The sequence below is a fragment of the Trachypithecus francoisi genome, unplaced genomic scaffold (assembly GCF_009764315.1).
Source record: "Trachypithecus francoisi isolate TF-2019V2 unplaced genomic scaffold, Tfra_2.0 Contig01585, whole genome shotgun sequence".
Taxonomy (NCBI): Eukaryota; Metazoa; Chordata; class Mammalia; order Primates; family Cercopithecidae; genus Trachypithecus; species Trachypithecus francoisi.
In genome coordinates, this window is record NW_022681444.1 from 6,251,136 (window position 1) to 6,264,993 (window position 13,858).

The 13,858-nt window shown below is 45.7% G+C and overlaps 1 protein-coding gene across 8 annotated transcripts in view; it reads left to right on the forward strand.

Moving 5' to 3' along the window:
- Position 1: 1 nt before the first annotated feature.
- The window catches only part of SPTAN1 (spectrin alpha, non-erythrocytic 1), an 86,280-nt gene continuing 72,423 nt past the window's right edge, over positions 2 to 13,858 (forward strand). For 6 of the 8 annotated variants that reach the window (XM_033192843.1, XM_033192849.1, XM_033192855.1 and 3 more), the window contains exon 1: positions 2 to 147. The gene's annotated coding sequence lies outside the window, so the exon portion shown is untranslated. The remainder of the gene's footprint in view (positions 148 to 13,858) is intronic. The other 2 variants (XM_033192876.1, XM_033192884.1) reach the window with 1 other exon arrangement.

The window sequence follows — 13,858 nt, forward strand, 5'->3', positions numbered from 1 at the left end:
TAGCCGCCTATAAAAGAGGCGGGGCGCGCGCGTCGCCGCCACTACCCGCTGCGGAGTGAACGGCGCGGAGCGGAGGCCGCGGAGGCTCCTCGGTCCTTCAGCACCCCTCGGCTCGACGCACCCACGCCCCTCACCCCACGAGAGCCGGTGAGAGGGGCAGTCGGGGAGCTCCGGGAGGGAGCGGGACCCCGGGCAGCCGACCCCCGGGCGGGAGCTGGGCAGCCCTTAAGGCGGGGCGGGGCCGGCGCGCGGACAGGTGAGTCGGGCGGGCCGCGGCGCTGCCTCCATTGGGCTGAGGTGCCGGGGGAGCCGCTGCCGCCGCTCTTGTGGCGCGTGGGCTGCGGAGGAGCAGCCGGGCAGACGCTCGGCGCCGCCGCTGGAATGTCACTGACGGGGGGAGGGGGCGCGAGGCCGCCGGGTCCCTCCCCGCCACCTCCAAGCCTGGCTGCGGCGCGGCCCTGCCCCATCCGGCGGCGGCAGGTGGGTGGGGGCTCCCTCGTCGGGATCTTCGCCAGCCGCTTCCCTGCAGAACGCTCCCCGCACCGCCCCCAGTCCCTTCCCTCGGCCGGGAGCGACTTCTGCAGCTCGTTCTTCCGAATCGCACCAGCAATGCCGGCCGGCCGTGGAGGGAGGAAAAGCCCGGGGAGCCCGAGCATAGCGTAAACGGCTCTCTGACCTTAATTTCATCCTGCATGGCGAATCTCTGCCGTCTCTTTGAACGCAGACGGGTCTGAGACTGGCCGTCTCCTTTTCTTTCCTTGTAATAAACATTTTTCTTTCTTCCCAGTTGTGATTTGCTTGTAAATAATAGGTAGATGCGGTGCTTGTATGGTATGAGGTTCAAATCAAATAACTTAATAGCTTGGAGTTCGTGTGTGTGTGTGTGTTTCCTGGAACTGGGTCTTTCGAGTCGAGATACAGTGTCAAAAATTCTACCATACCAGTATTGAATGATAGAACAGTCTTTTGTTTGAAAGCTATCCCTGAGAATTTTATTAGACGCTTCCCATAGAACATCGCTTTAAAAAGTCTCTTTCATGTACTGGAGTAAAATATATTTTAAATAAGCGCCTTGTTAAAGTTAAGAGTTGAATATGTTTTAAATAAAAAGCCTGAATAGCTCAGAAAGCTGGGTTGAGATGATGCTTGAACTGTTACAACATCTAATCAGATCTCTTTTATGTAATAGATCCTAAAATATTTAAGCCCTTTGTTCTGTCTTCATCATGGTATTTTAGAAAAACTTAACCATCATGGCTGTTCGGGAATAACAGGAGAGAGGCCATATGAAGTATTTTCATAATGTGTTGAGAAATTGCGTCGTCATAGCAATTGGCCTTAAGTAAAACAGAATGTATCAAAGATGGAAGGGTGGGGGTGTCTTGGAGCCAGGAAACAGAAAATCTTTGGGAATAGCAGCAGGAACACTCAGCTATATGAAGCCATTGAGCCAAGGTTCCGACTCCTTAACTAGTCATTTATTTTCCCTTTCATTGCAGCTAGCTAATGTCTTAGATTCTGAAAGGTCAAATTGAAGTCAAAGTTTAATATGTGCTACGGGGGGGAAAGAAGTGCTGCAGTAAGGGCCTCTGTGCAGGAAATTAGCAGTAAACCTTTTTCAGTAACTGGGCCAATAATTACTCAAAGGGAGCCTCAAAGTGTGTTAACTGGTATCTAGGGACCTAGATGGAGAAACTGGAAAGGAGGATTTGCTTCATCCTGGACAAGTGTGAAGCAGTTCTTATGGCAAACCATCAGCCTAGTAACTGATTCTCTGATCTGCTTTGGTCTTGGCAGTGTGTTTTGTAGCCATCTAATAATTGGAGAAATTGGATATGTCATAGGCTACAGTGTAAGCCTGTCAAGCAATCTGATGAAGAAGTGGACATGGGGAGAGCCGTTTTAAGTATGTCTTTTGGTTCCCTGGGTTAGAGTTTTTTCTGCTTTTTCTTACCTGCCTTCATCCAAAGTGGGGGGTGAACTGCACATCCTGAAAAGTGGATCTCAGGAATAGTCCCCCATGTCCTGTCACTGCGGAATCTACACTAAGAATGGACAATGTGTTCAAGGCTGGCCTGCCTTTGTAATCAGTACTCCGTGGGCTATGCAAGGATCCTGCTAGTTAGGCACTCAGGTCTGTTGCAGCATTATCAGCTGCGGCTGTACTGTGGCTGTACTGTAGAATGCAACGCCCTAGTGGCAAATGCTGACTCCAGGAATGCGGAGGAGGAGGAGGACCGCATAGTTCATCACTTGGGGCCACTTGACTGGCGCAGCTGTGCTGTGAACCATCACCTCTCTTCCACCTTTTTTGCATATTCCTCTTGTACCAGTTTTGAACAGGAAATAGTATTTTGTGAAGTAAGTGTACTGGCAAACTAGGCCTAAGTCAGATCTTTGTGGCTTGAGTTCTACTTTGTGATAATTTCGTGAAGTCATGCTCTTTTATTGCTGAATGGAAGGGGATTTAGGAATCATCTTGTCCTGGGATCCTCAGGAGGAGGGCATGTTTAGTTTGAAAAAGTATATTCAGTATTATTACTTTGACAAGTGGGGAAATTGAGGCCCAAAAGAGAGTGAGACTTGACCAGTGCAGCGTATCCAGATAGTAACTGCCAAGACCTGGGAACCTTGGTTCTCTTTCCACATTTTAAATCCCTTGTGGAATTTAGACACTATACAGAATGTCAGAGAGAAGACACTGAGAAAATAACTGAAGTTGGATTTTTAATCTGTATTCATATGTTTTTAAATATCTGTTTTCTTCATAATTTTGTTCCATTTGCCCTTAGAAGCTTGTTATCTTGCTCTTCCCCCTCCCTCTTTAGACTCCACATTCCTCCATCATGTTGTCATCGTTTCGTAAACGCAGAGTCCAGGTATTTGACCAGCATGCAGAAAACGGGTTGCCTTTTTGGTTTTGCCTGGCTTGCAGTGAAGGCATATTTGTGTCAAAGAGGTTGAATGATCCAAAGAAAGGGGGGAAAAAAAACCCTGCCTGCATGATGTTTCTGTTAAACAAATTGTTTAGGATTTGTTTGGGGTTTTTTTGGTGTTAAATTATCAGAAGTATTAGTAAATTTACTTGAAAATTTTCAAAGCCTTCCTTTTTTTTTTTTTTTTCTTTAACCTCCCTCTCTTTAAGGCATGAATATGTTAATTTCTTATCACCATTCTGGTGTTTGCATGTAGTGTTTGCTGACTTTTTATTGGTGGCTACTTGGTTTTTAAGAACCAAGGGACTAAACAGATTATCCTAGATATTTGGAAAAAATAATCTGAAAATATATAGTAAAAATTGTGTTTTTAAAAGTTGACAAATACTGTAAACTTGGGCTTGTTTCCTGTTCTGTTGACTTTTTCCACCACAATTTCTATAATAAAGTAGAGCTTCCCTTTTCATGTTTAAAAAACAGCTGTCAGGCCGGGTGTGGTGGCTCATGCCTGTAATCCCAGTGCTTTGGGAGGCCAAGGCGGGCGGATCATGAGGTCAGGAGTTTGAGACCAGCCTGGCCAGCATAGTGAAACCCCGTCTCTACTAAAAATACAAATACATTAGCCGGGCGTGGTGGCGGGCCCCTGTAATCCCAGCTACTGGGGAAGCTGAGGCAGGAGAATCGCTTTAACCTGGGAGGTGGAGGTTGCTATCAGCCGAGATTGCACCATTGCACTCCAGCCCAGGTGACAGTGCAAGACTCCGTCTCAAAAAAAAAGTAAATAAACAGCTCTCTTTATTTGTTTTATTTGTGTACAGTCTTTGTTTTCTAAATCGGACCTTTTTAAAAAAAAAAAAAAAATCAGTATCTTGATATCCCAAAATAAGAAACATAAACCTTGGAAATTTCTAGTGATTATAGGTGATAAATCCAAGGCAGGCCTTTTTATAAATCAAATGAATTATTTATTTAAATGAGGTTTATAAAAATGGGCCACATTGTAACCATTTCCTGTTTTGAGTCATAGTAACAATAAGGAACTTAAATACCTCTCATCTGAATTTTGCAGGTTAAAAGGTAAGTAGCAGCAAGATAGTATTTGGGAAGCATTCAGAAGTAAGTTTTCTCAATATTGCTCTGCATTTCTGAATTTTGATGCAATGCAGTATGAATCTTTTGCTTTCTTAAAGCTAAGTCCCTGCTCACCTCTGCACAATTGCGCTAACAAGTTGAAATGAATTAATCAGTTTGAAGGCTGACATGCTGATCCACAATCCTGATTGGAATGTGGTTTAAGCAAAAATACTTGTTTTTATTTATGGTGTTCAGTCATCCTTTATATATTATTGACCTCTCTGCTTACCATCAAATCTGCCACTAAAATCTGCAGCTAAGCTGGTTTTGAGTTAATTTTGTTTGACCTGAGAATCAACTGGTATACAATTTTATGAATGCTAATCAATTCTTTGGTGGTTTGTTCTTAGGGAAACCCTTCCACATCCATGGATATAGTTCTCTTGCTTTGCAAATCTAAAATTTAGTAATAGGCTGGCATCCTAAGCCACAGAAAAAAGACATTGTTGGTTCTGCACATTTGAGTTCTGACTAAGCAACCAAAACAACTGATGAATGATTTCTGTGACCTTTTGCTTTGGATGATGATTATGAATTTTTCCATAACCAAATGACCAAATGACCGTTCATCCTGTTAGTCCTTAAAAATCCCTTTCTTGCAAAACTGTATGTCTGGTGGTGTCCTGCCTGAAAATGAGAATTCATTTTGTAGTATTCCAAGTGCCTCTTACATCCAGTACATTCAGCTTGCTGAAAGAATGGCAATCCCAATGCTTTGTTTTTAATAGAGACTCCTTTCAGCCTCGCTATGATTTTCTTCTCTCTTTTGGGATTCCATAGAGAAACTCTGCTGAATTCTTCTACTAAGGTCTGCTTGAGGGCATCCTAACCACTCACTGCAGGTGCCAGCTTTACAGAGTCCAAAGCATTTGACCTTTGGTTCGAAAATGTTTGTATCTGCAGTCTTTTTTTTTTTTTTTTTTTTTTTTTTTTTTTGAGGCGGAGTCTCGCTCTGTCGCCCGGACTGGAGTGCAGTGGCCGGATCTCAGCTCACTGCAAGCTCCGCCTCCCGGGTTTACGCCATTCTCCTGCCTCAGCCTCCCGAGTAGCTGGGACTACAGGCGCCCGCCACCTCGCCCGGCTAGTTTTTGTATTTTTAGTAGAGACGGGGTTTCACTGTATTAGCCAGGAGGGTCTCGATCTCCTGACCTCATGATCCGCCCGTCTCGGCCTCCCAAAGTGCTGGGATTACAGGCTTGAGCCACCGCGCCCGGCCTAAATTAGAAATTTCTAACCAAGATTCATATCTTTAGACCCCACTCTTCTGAGATCTGGCAGTATTGTAAGAATGCTGACAAGTTCATTTTATTTATTACAATAGAGGACATGGTTGTAATTCCTGTTTTATCCCCCTGAGATTCGCATTACTTGCTGAATGATGCAGCTAATGTTTGCTGCATTGCAGCATTTATAGCCTACGTCTTCAGTCTTCTCTAATAATATTTTGCAAATATATACCTTTTTTTTTTTTTTAAAGTTACCTTAAATGGGAAGTTGTCCTTAAACATATAGAGAATATACTTAGCACTTCATTTCCCCTCCTTCAGTCTCCATGTGAACGGACTTGATTGGCAAAATCAAAGACAGCCGGCTCCTTTGAGATAAGCAGTCAGTTGATTGCATTCCTAGGAAGTCGTCTCTGTTGTGGTTTTTAGGCAGTTAGTGGAACTGATAGATAGGCTAGTAAGATTGGAGTTTGTTTTTTAATGGCACGTTTCCCAGATTTTTCCTTTCTGGCGCTCTCAAAAGGCGTTAATCCCATATGGCTGGGAACAGCCTGGAACGTTCTCTGTGAAGTCGGCCTTATCAGTCTGCTGCATATGCCAGGGAATGGGTGGGGTGCTTGCAGCATGCAGCCTCAGTTGTGGAAGGAATGTGGCGCACCCAGGCAGAGTTGACATTTCAGTAACTCTTGACAGTTTCCGGTAAGAGGTTGTGGCACCTTTGGATGGCAGGGATTCTTAATGATATTTATGAGAATTTTTCTGTGTTTAATGTAGTCTGCAGAAATGACCCTTTTAGGAGCAAAAAGAAACTGGAACTCGTGTAGATAAACAAGAGACAGCTCCCTATCAGGTTAAGAGGGGAGAAACTCTTACCCATAATCTTTTTTGGTGTCTCCTGTAATTGCACAAGTGAAAATACTGAATGCTGACTGCAGTGGGAGCACGTTGGTGACTTTCAGATACCCAGCTCCCCAGAGACAGCCTGTTGTGGCTTGGCAGACCTCCCACCTACTGACGTCAGCTGATCTACTGCAGGAAAGAAAAGTCCATTATTGCCTGACCAAAGCACTTGGTATAGAATTGACTTGTTCTACTTCACTGGGGTGACAAAGAGGGCCTTTTAGGTTGGTTAATTTCAGCAGGGCCTTGCTGAACTGTCTCTCTGGATTGGTAGGATCAAATCAGCAAGCTGGGCCCAAGCAGGGGGACTTGCTCAGGTGGAACCTTTGCAATATTATGATGGAGATTTTCTTCTCATCATAAAGGGATACTCCCAAATGTGATTTCTTAATTTCCGTAGCAGGTAAAGAATTTTAGAAATGCAGTGACTCCTGTGATAGGAGGCAGAACAGCACCATACACTCGAATCCTGGAGACTTCCATCTCTTTCAGGAGCTCGTGTACAGTGTCGTTATTGTTCCATGTGTAACTATACCTTCCCTGGAAAATTTCTTTACAAGAATATTTTGTAAGCAAACAAATTAGACGCATAATTTCTCAATGTTTTTCCATCTTAACTGTTTCCTGAGGGTTGAGAACAAAGGAGATATATAAGTAAATGAGTCTAACCCTAATGGTTTACTAATACTCAGTCTTAAATAATTTTGACTTTTATTTTATTATTTTATTTTTTGAGACGGACTCTTGCTTTTTCATCGCCCAGGCTAGAGTGCAGTGGCGCGATCTTGGCTAACTGCAACCTCCGCCTCCCGGGTTCAAGCGATTCTCCTGCCTCAGCCTCCCAGGTAGCTGGTACTACAGGTGTGCGCCACTATGCTTGGCTAATTTTTGTATTTTTAGTAGAGATGGGGTTCCAGGCTGGTCTCGTGTTGCTCAGGCTGGTCTCGAACTCCTGAACTCAGGCAATCTTCCCCCTTCGGCCTCCCAAAGTGGTAGGATTACAGGTGTGAGCCATGGCACCCACCTTTTTTTTTTTTTTTTTTTTGACACGGAGTCTAGCTCTGTCACCCAGACTGGAGTGCAGGGGCTTGATCTCGGCTCACTGCAAACTCCGCCTCCCAGGCTGAAGCGAGTTTCCAGCTCCAGTCTCCTGAGTAGATGGGACTACAAGCATGTGCCACCACACCCAGCTAATTTTGGTATTTTTAGTAGAGACAGAATTTTACCATGTTGGCCAGGCTGGTCTCAAACCCCTGACCTCAGGTGATCTGCCCTCCTCGGCCTCCCAAAGTATTGGGATTACAGGTGTAAGCCATCACGTCTGCCTCACTGTTTTTTCACTCCAGAGTGGGGATATGAAAAGGAACTAATAAAGAGGGAGTGAAGGCCAGGCGCTGTGGCTCACGTCTGTAATCCCAGCACTTTGGGAGGCCGAGGCAGGTGGATCGCCTGAGGTCAGTTCGAGACCAGTCTGGCCAATATGGTGAAACCCAGTCTCTACAAAAGTACAAAAATTAGTCGGGCATGGTGGCAGGTGCCTGTAATCCCAACTACTTGGGAGACTGAGGTGGGAGAATCACTTGAACCTGGGAGGCGGATGTTGCTGTGAGCCCAGCTAGCATCACTGCATTCCAGCCTGGGCGACAGAGTAAGACTCCGTCTCAAAAAAAAAAAAAAAAGAGGGAGTGAAAGGAACTAATAAATAACCAAACAGCCATCAATAAATAATATGTCGGCCAAGCGTGGTGACTCAGTCCTGTAATCCCAGACCTTTGGGAGGCCGAGGCGGGTGGACCACAAGGTCAAGACATCAAGATCGTCCTGGCCAACATAGTGAAAGCCTGTCTCTACTAAAAAGAAAAGACACACAAAAATTAGCTGAGCATGGTGGTGTGTAATTGTAGTCCCAGCTACTCGGGAGACTGAGGCAGGATAATCGCTTGACCCTGGAGGTGGAGATTGCAGTGAGCTGAGATCGCGCCATTGCACTGCAGCCTGGCGACAGAGTGAAACTCCATCTTAAAAAAAAAAAAAAAAAAAAAAAGGCTGGGCAGGGTGGCTCAGGCCTGTAATCCCAACTCTTTGGGAGGCCAAGATGGGCGGATCACAAGGTCAAGAGATTGAGACCATCCTGGCTAAAACGGTGAAACCCCGTCTCTACTAAAAATACAAAAAATTGGCCGGGCGCGGTGGCTCAAGCCTGTAATCCCAGCACTTTGGGAGGCCGAGACAGGCGGATCACGAGGTCAGGAGATCGAGACCATCCTGGCTAACATGGTGAAACCCCGTCTCTACTAAAAAAAAATACAAAAAACTAGCCGGGCGATGTGGCGGGTGCCTGTAGTCCCAGCTACTCGGGAGGCTGAGGCAGGAGAATGGCATAAACCCGGGAGGCGGAGCTTGCAGTGAGCTGAGATTCGGCCACTGCACTCCAGCCTGGGCGGCAGAGCGAGACTCCGTCTCAAAAAAAAAAAAAAAAAAAAAACAACAAAAAATTAGCCAGGCGAGGTGGAAAAAAAGAGTATGTCAACTCTAATCATGTTAAGAATCACTGGTTCTAGTGTGCCATATTCTGGGAACTGGAGGATCCCAGGTCACCCTGGGCTTTGCATCTTGTTTGCTAGATTACCTGTCTCCCGACTACTTAATTATAAAACGATGGCAGTTTATTTCCAAGCTCTAAATATAATTGGATCTATAATATGTGCGAAGTCCTGAGTTCTGCGCCCAAACAGTAGGAGTAAAATATGATCTTCTTTATTGTTCCTTAAAGAACTTATGAATGTGGTAGGGAGAACACAATAATTTCGTAGTAGAATGTGGCAGTGTTGTAAGATGAATGATAGGGGTGGGTGGTCAGGGAGTAGAGACTTCAGCTTCAGAAAGACTTCATAGAGGACGAGGCATTTGCTTTGGACTCTGAGAGATCTATATGATTTGTTTTTTATGTATTTTATTTTTTTGACAGGCTGGAGTGCAGTGGCGCGATCTTGACTCATCACAACCTCCGCCTCCCGAATTCAAGTGATTCTTCTGCCTCAGCCCCAAGTAGCTGGGACTACAGGCGCATGCTACCACACCTGGCTAATTTTTGTATTTTTAGTAGAGATATGGTTTCACCATGTTGGCCAGGCTGGTCTCAGGCTCCTGACCTCGTGATCCACCTGCCTCGACTTCCCAAAGTGCTGGGATTACAGGCGTGAGCCACCGCACCCAGCCGAGATCTGTATGATACTAGATGGTAGGGTTGGGAGTGGGAGAGAAGAGTGCACTCCTGAGAAAGGGAACTTTTTGAGCTTTCAAATGGACCCTGTCCAGGGCCTGTAATTGGGATTGGTGAGGGAATTTGATGTGAGATACAGCTGGAGGAGACAACTGGAAGGTGACTGAGTGAAGTCATGTTTACCTTCTAGTAAGTATGATGATAGTGATGCTTGTCAGGATCCTCATCAGAAATCAGCCTTCTCCAAAATAGGCTGACAGACTTAGGGCAGCAGTGTAAACTAGAACTGCCTGTTGTCATTAAATATTATTACAGAAACGCTCTGAGCAGACATTAAGCTTTTCAAGGTCACCCCCAGTTTTTGGTTTTAAAGACTTGACGTCTGTTTTAAGAGTAGAAAATAGGCCAGTGCAGTGGCTCACAGCTGTAATCTCAGCACTTTGGGAGACTGAGGCGGGTGGATCACTTGAGTCCAGGAGTTTGAGACTAGCCTGGGCAATATGGTGTAACCTCGTTTGTACAAAAAATATAAAAATTATCCAGGCGTGGTGGCACCTGCCTGTAGTCCTAGCTACTTAGGAGGCTGAGATGGGAGGATCACTGGAGCCCAAGAGGCAAGGTTGTATTGAGCCAAGATTGTATCACTGCACTCCAGCCTGGGCAACAGAGTGAGACCCTGCTTGGAAAACAAACAAAAAAATAAAAACCAGCCATTTTCTCAGAGTATACTGCCGTGTGGTCAGTCCAAGATTGGTAATTCCGATTTAGTCATTAGGTTGACACCTAGTTGTGTAGCTTTAGTCAGCACATTCTTTATTTGCCATTCTTGTCATGAATCTAGCACTTAACTGGATAGAATTCCAATTTTACAATATGGGAACTGAAAGATTCGTTATGGAGCGCTCTCCCTCCCCCTTGCAAATGAATTCAGGTCTGCTGCTACACAGCAGCTGCAACACTCAGCATGGACTTGATCATTTATTCAACCAACATTTCTTTTTTTTTTTTTTTTTGAGACAGGATCTCATTCTGTCACCCATGCTGGAGTGCAGTGGTGCGACTACAGCACCTGCCAGCATGCCTGGATAATTTTTTTTTTTTTTAAGAGCCAGGGTTTAGCCATATTACCTAGGCTGTTCTTGAATTTCTGGGCTCAAGCAGTCTGCCCACCTCAGCCTCCCAAAGTGCTGGGATTGCAGATGTGAACCATGGCACCCGGCCTATTTAACCAACATTTCTTTTTTTTTTTTTTTTTTTTTGAGACGGAGTTTCGCTCTGTCGCCCAGGCTGGAGTGCAGTGGCCGGATCTCAGCTCACTGCAAGCTCCGTCTCCCGGGTTTACGCCATTCTCCTGCCTCAGCCTCCCAAGTAGCTGGGACTACAGGCGCCCGCCACCTCGCCCGGCTAGTTTTTTGTATTTTTTAGTAGAGACGGGGTTTCACCGTGTTAGCCAGGATGGTCTCGATCTCCTGACCTCGTGATCCGCCCATCTAGGCCTCCCAAAGTGCTGGGATTACAGGCTTGAGCCACCGCGCCCGGCCACCAACATTTCTTAATGACTAGAAATTTCTTATGCTAGAAATCAGGGATACAGGGCCGGACGTGGTGGCTTACACCTGTAATCTTAGCACTTTGGAAGACCGAGGCGGGAGGATCATTTGAGCCCAGGAGTTCAAGACCATCCTAGGCAACATAGCAAAACCCTGTCTCTACAAAAAAAATTGAAAAATTAGCCAGTCATGGCTGTGTGTGGTGGCTCACGCCTGTAATCCCAGTACTTTGGGAGGCCAGGGCGGGTGGATCACGAGGTCAGGAGTTCGAGACCAGCCTGGCCAACATGATGAAATCCTATCTCTACTAAAACAAAAATTAGCCAGTCACCATGATGGGTGCCTTTAATCCCAGCTACTTGGGAGACTGAAGCAGGAGAATTGCTTGAACCTGGGAGGCGGAGGTTGCAATGAGCCAAGATCGTGCCACTGCACTCTAACCTGGGTGACAGAGCAAGAGTCCGTCTCAAAAAAAAAAAATTAACCAGTCATAGTGGTGTGCACCCATAGTAGCAGCTACTTGGGAGGCTGAGGTGGAAGGATCACTTGAACTGGGGAGGTTGAGGTTGCAGTGACCCGTGATTGCACTCCATCCTGGGCAGCAAAATAAGGCCCTGTCTCAAAAATAAATAAATAAATAAAAATCAGGGATACAAAGATTAGGTTGCTCCGTGTAATCATGCCTTAGGTTATGTACAAGTGCTTTGCAAATCTAAAGAGAAAAGTGATTATATCTGAGAAGGAGGGAAGGCAGGAACATTGGTTACAGTTTAGTAAAGAGTCAGGATCCTGCAGTTTACCCATTTCAGCTGGGTGTTGAGATATAAATAAATAAGCGCTCTCTAGGCAAAGAAGAGTCATAGGATATTCTAGACAAAGGAAGCATGTGCACATGCTTGGAGTTTTAAAGGGAATTACGCATTTTGGAGCAGAAAGAATACTTCTGTCCGCCACAGGGGTAGGGGGCATAGGTGAGAGATAATACCAGGCAGGCGTGTTGGGCCAGATTGTGAAGGTCCTGCTCAAGAGGTGAGTTCTTTCCTCTGTCAGAAGGAAGCCATAGGTTGGGCGCGGTGGCTCACACCTGTAATCCCAGCCCTTTAGGAGGCCGAGGTGGGCAGATCACGAGGTCAAGAGATCCAGACCAGCCTGGCCAACATGGTGAAACCCCATCTCTACTAAAAATACAAAAATTAGCCAGGCGTGGTGGTGCAGGCCTGTAGTCCCAGCTACTCGGGAGGCTGAGGCAGGAGAATTATTTGAATCCTGAAGGCAGAGGGCAGTGAGCTGAGATCACGCCATTGTACTCCAGCCTGGTGACTGAGTGAGATGCCGCCTCAAACAAAAAAAAAAAAGGAGCCGTAAAAGGTTTGGGAGTGACATGGCGAAGAATGTTTCCTTTTATAGTATAAAAAATTTGGGACTGTGGAAAAACAATAATACAACAAAAATACACGGTTAATATGTGGAGAATAATTTATTTTTATTTATTTGTTTTTTTTGAGATGGAGTCTCGCTCTGTCACCCAGGCTGGAATGCAGTGGCGCGATCTCCACTCACTGCAAGCTCTGCCTCCCAGGTTCATGCCATTCTCCTGCCTCAGCCTGCCGTGTAGCTGGGACTACAGGTGCCCGCCACCATGCCCGGCTAATTTTTTGTATTTTTCGTAGAGACGGGGTTTCACCGTGTTAGCCAGAATGGTTTCGATCTCCTGACCTCGTGATCCGGCCGTCTCGGCCTCCTAAAGTGCTGGGATTACAGGCATGAGCCACCACGCCCGGCCGAGAATAATTTAAAGGAATGGTGATATGACTAAAATCAGCTCATCTACGCTTCTCCAGGAAGACGGTCTCTTAGAAAGGCAGTCTTCAGAGCTGATCAGGCACAGACAGTGACTTCCTACCGCCAATGAGAACTGCTTGAATCCCTGCAGAGCTGGGCACTAGCTGGAAACTCTGACCTCAGGCATCTCCTGTTGTTTACCTGCTAGGTGGATATGGGGCAGCACTCTTGACAGGTTTCATTCCTAACTCTTAGCCTACTCACCCTTTTATTTCTGTCTTGGGATAGGCAACAGGATAAAGGAAAGAACTCCCAGATGTTTCCAGGGTAACACAATTTTATACCTTTATACATTGTAGAACAATAGCTGGAAGGGACCAGCGGGCTTATCTGTTCTGCTTCCTTACCGAACCCGGACACCTCTCTATAGACTGTAATTTTAAAGTTCGAAGAGACTTGAGACCATGTCGTTTTTCCTGACATTTTTAGTCACTGTAGGAAATTGAGGCATGGAGAGGGAAGGTGGCTAGTGTGAAGTCACATGTTACTGACAAATTCGGAAGCTTTTTGGCATTAATCTATATTTCCTTCTGTGTTCCTTAATTAGTTAGAGGATAAAATGGCATATTCTTTGTTTTCGGTTTTTGTTTTGTTTTGTTACCCAGGCCAGAGTGCAGTGGTGCAATGATGGCTCACTGCAGTCTTGAACTCCTGGGCTCAGGGGATCCTCCTGCCTTAGCCTCCTGAGTAGCTGGTACCATAGGCACACACCACCATGCCCAGCTATTTTTTTGTATTTTTAGTAGAGATGGTGTTTCACCTTGTTGCCCAGGCTGCTCTCGAACTCCTGGAGTCAAGCAATCTGCCACTTTGTGCTCCCAAAGTGTTGGGATTACAAGCATGAACCACCACACACCCTGCCTGAAAGGAATTCTGAATGGACTTATCGATCATTATTTGAATACCATAGTTGCTGTTTCCTCTGAATCCTTGAATCCTTTGTAGAATTGACAGTACAAACCATAGTTCTCCCATTCATAGTTTTCACTTGGTTTCCTTGCCATGTGTGGGTTAGTCATCTTCTGAGGGCCCTATGTAGGTAGGTGT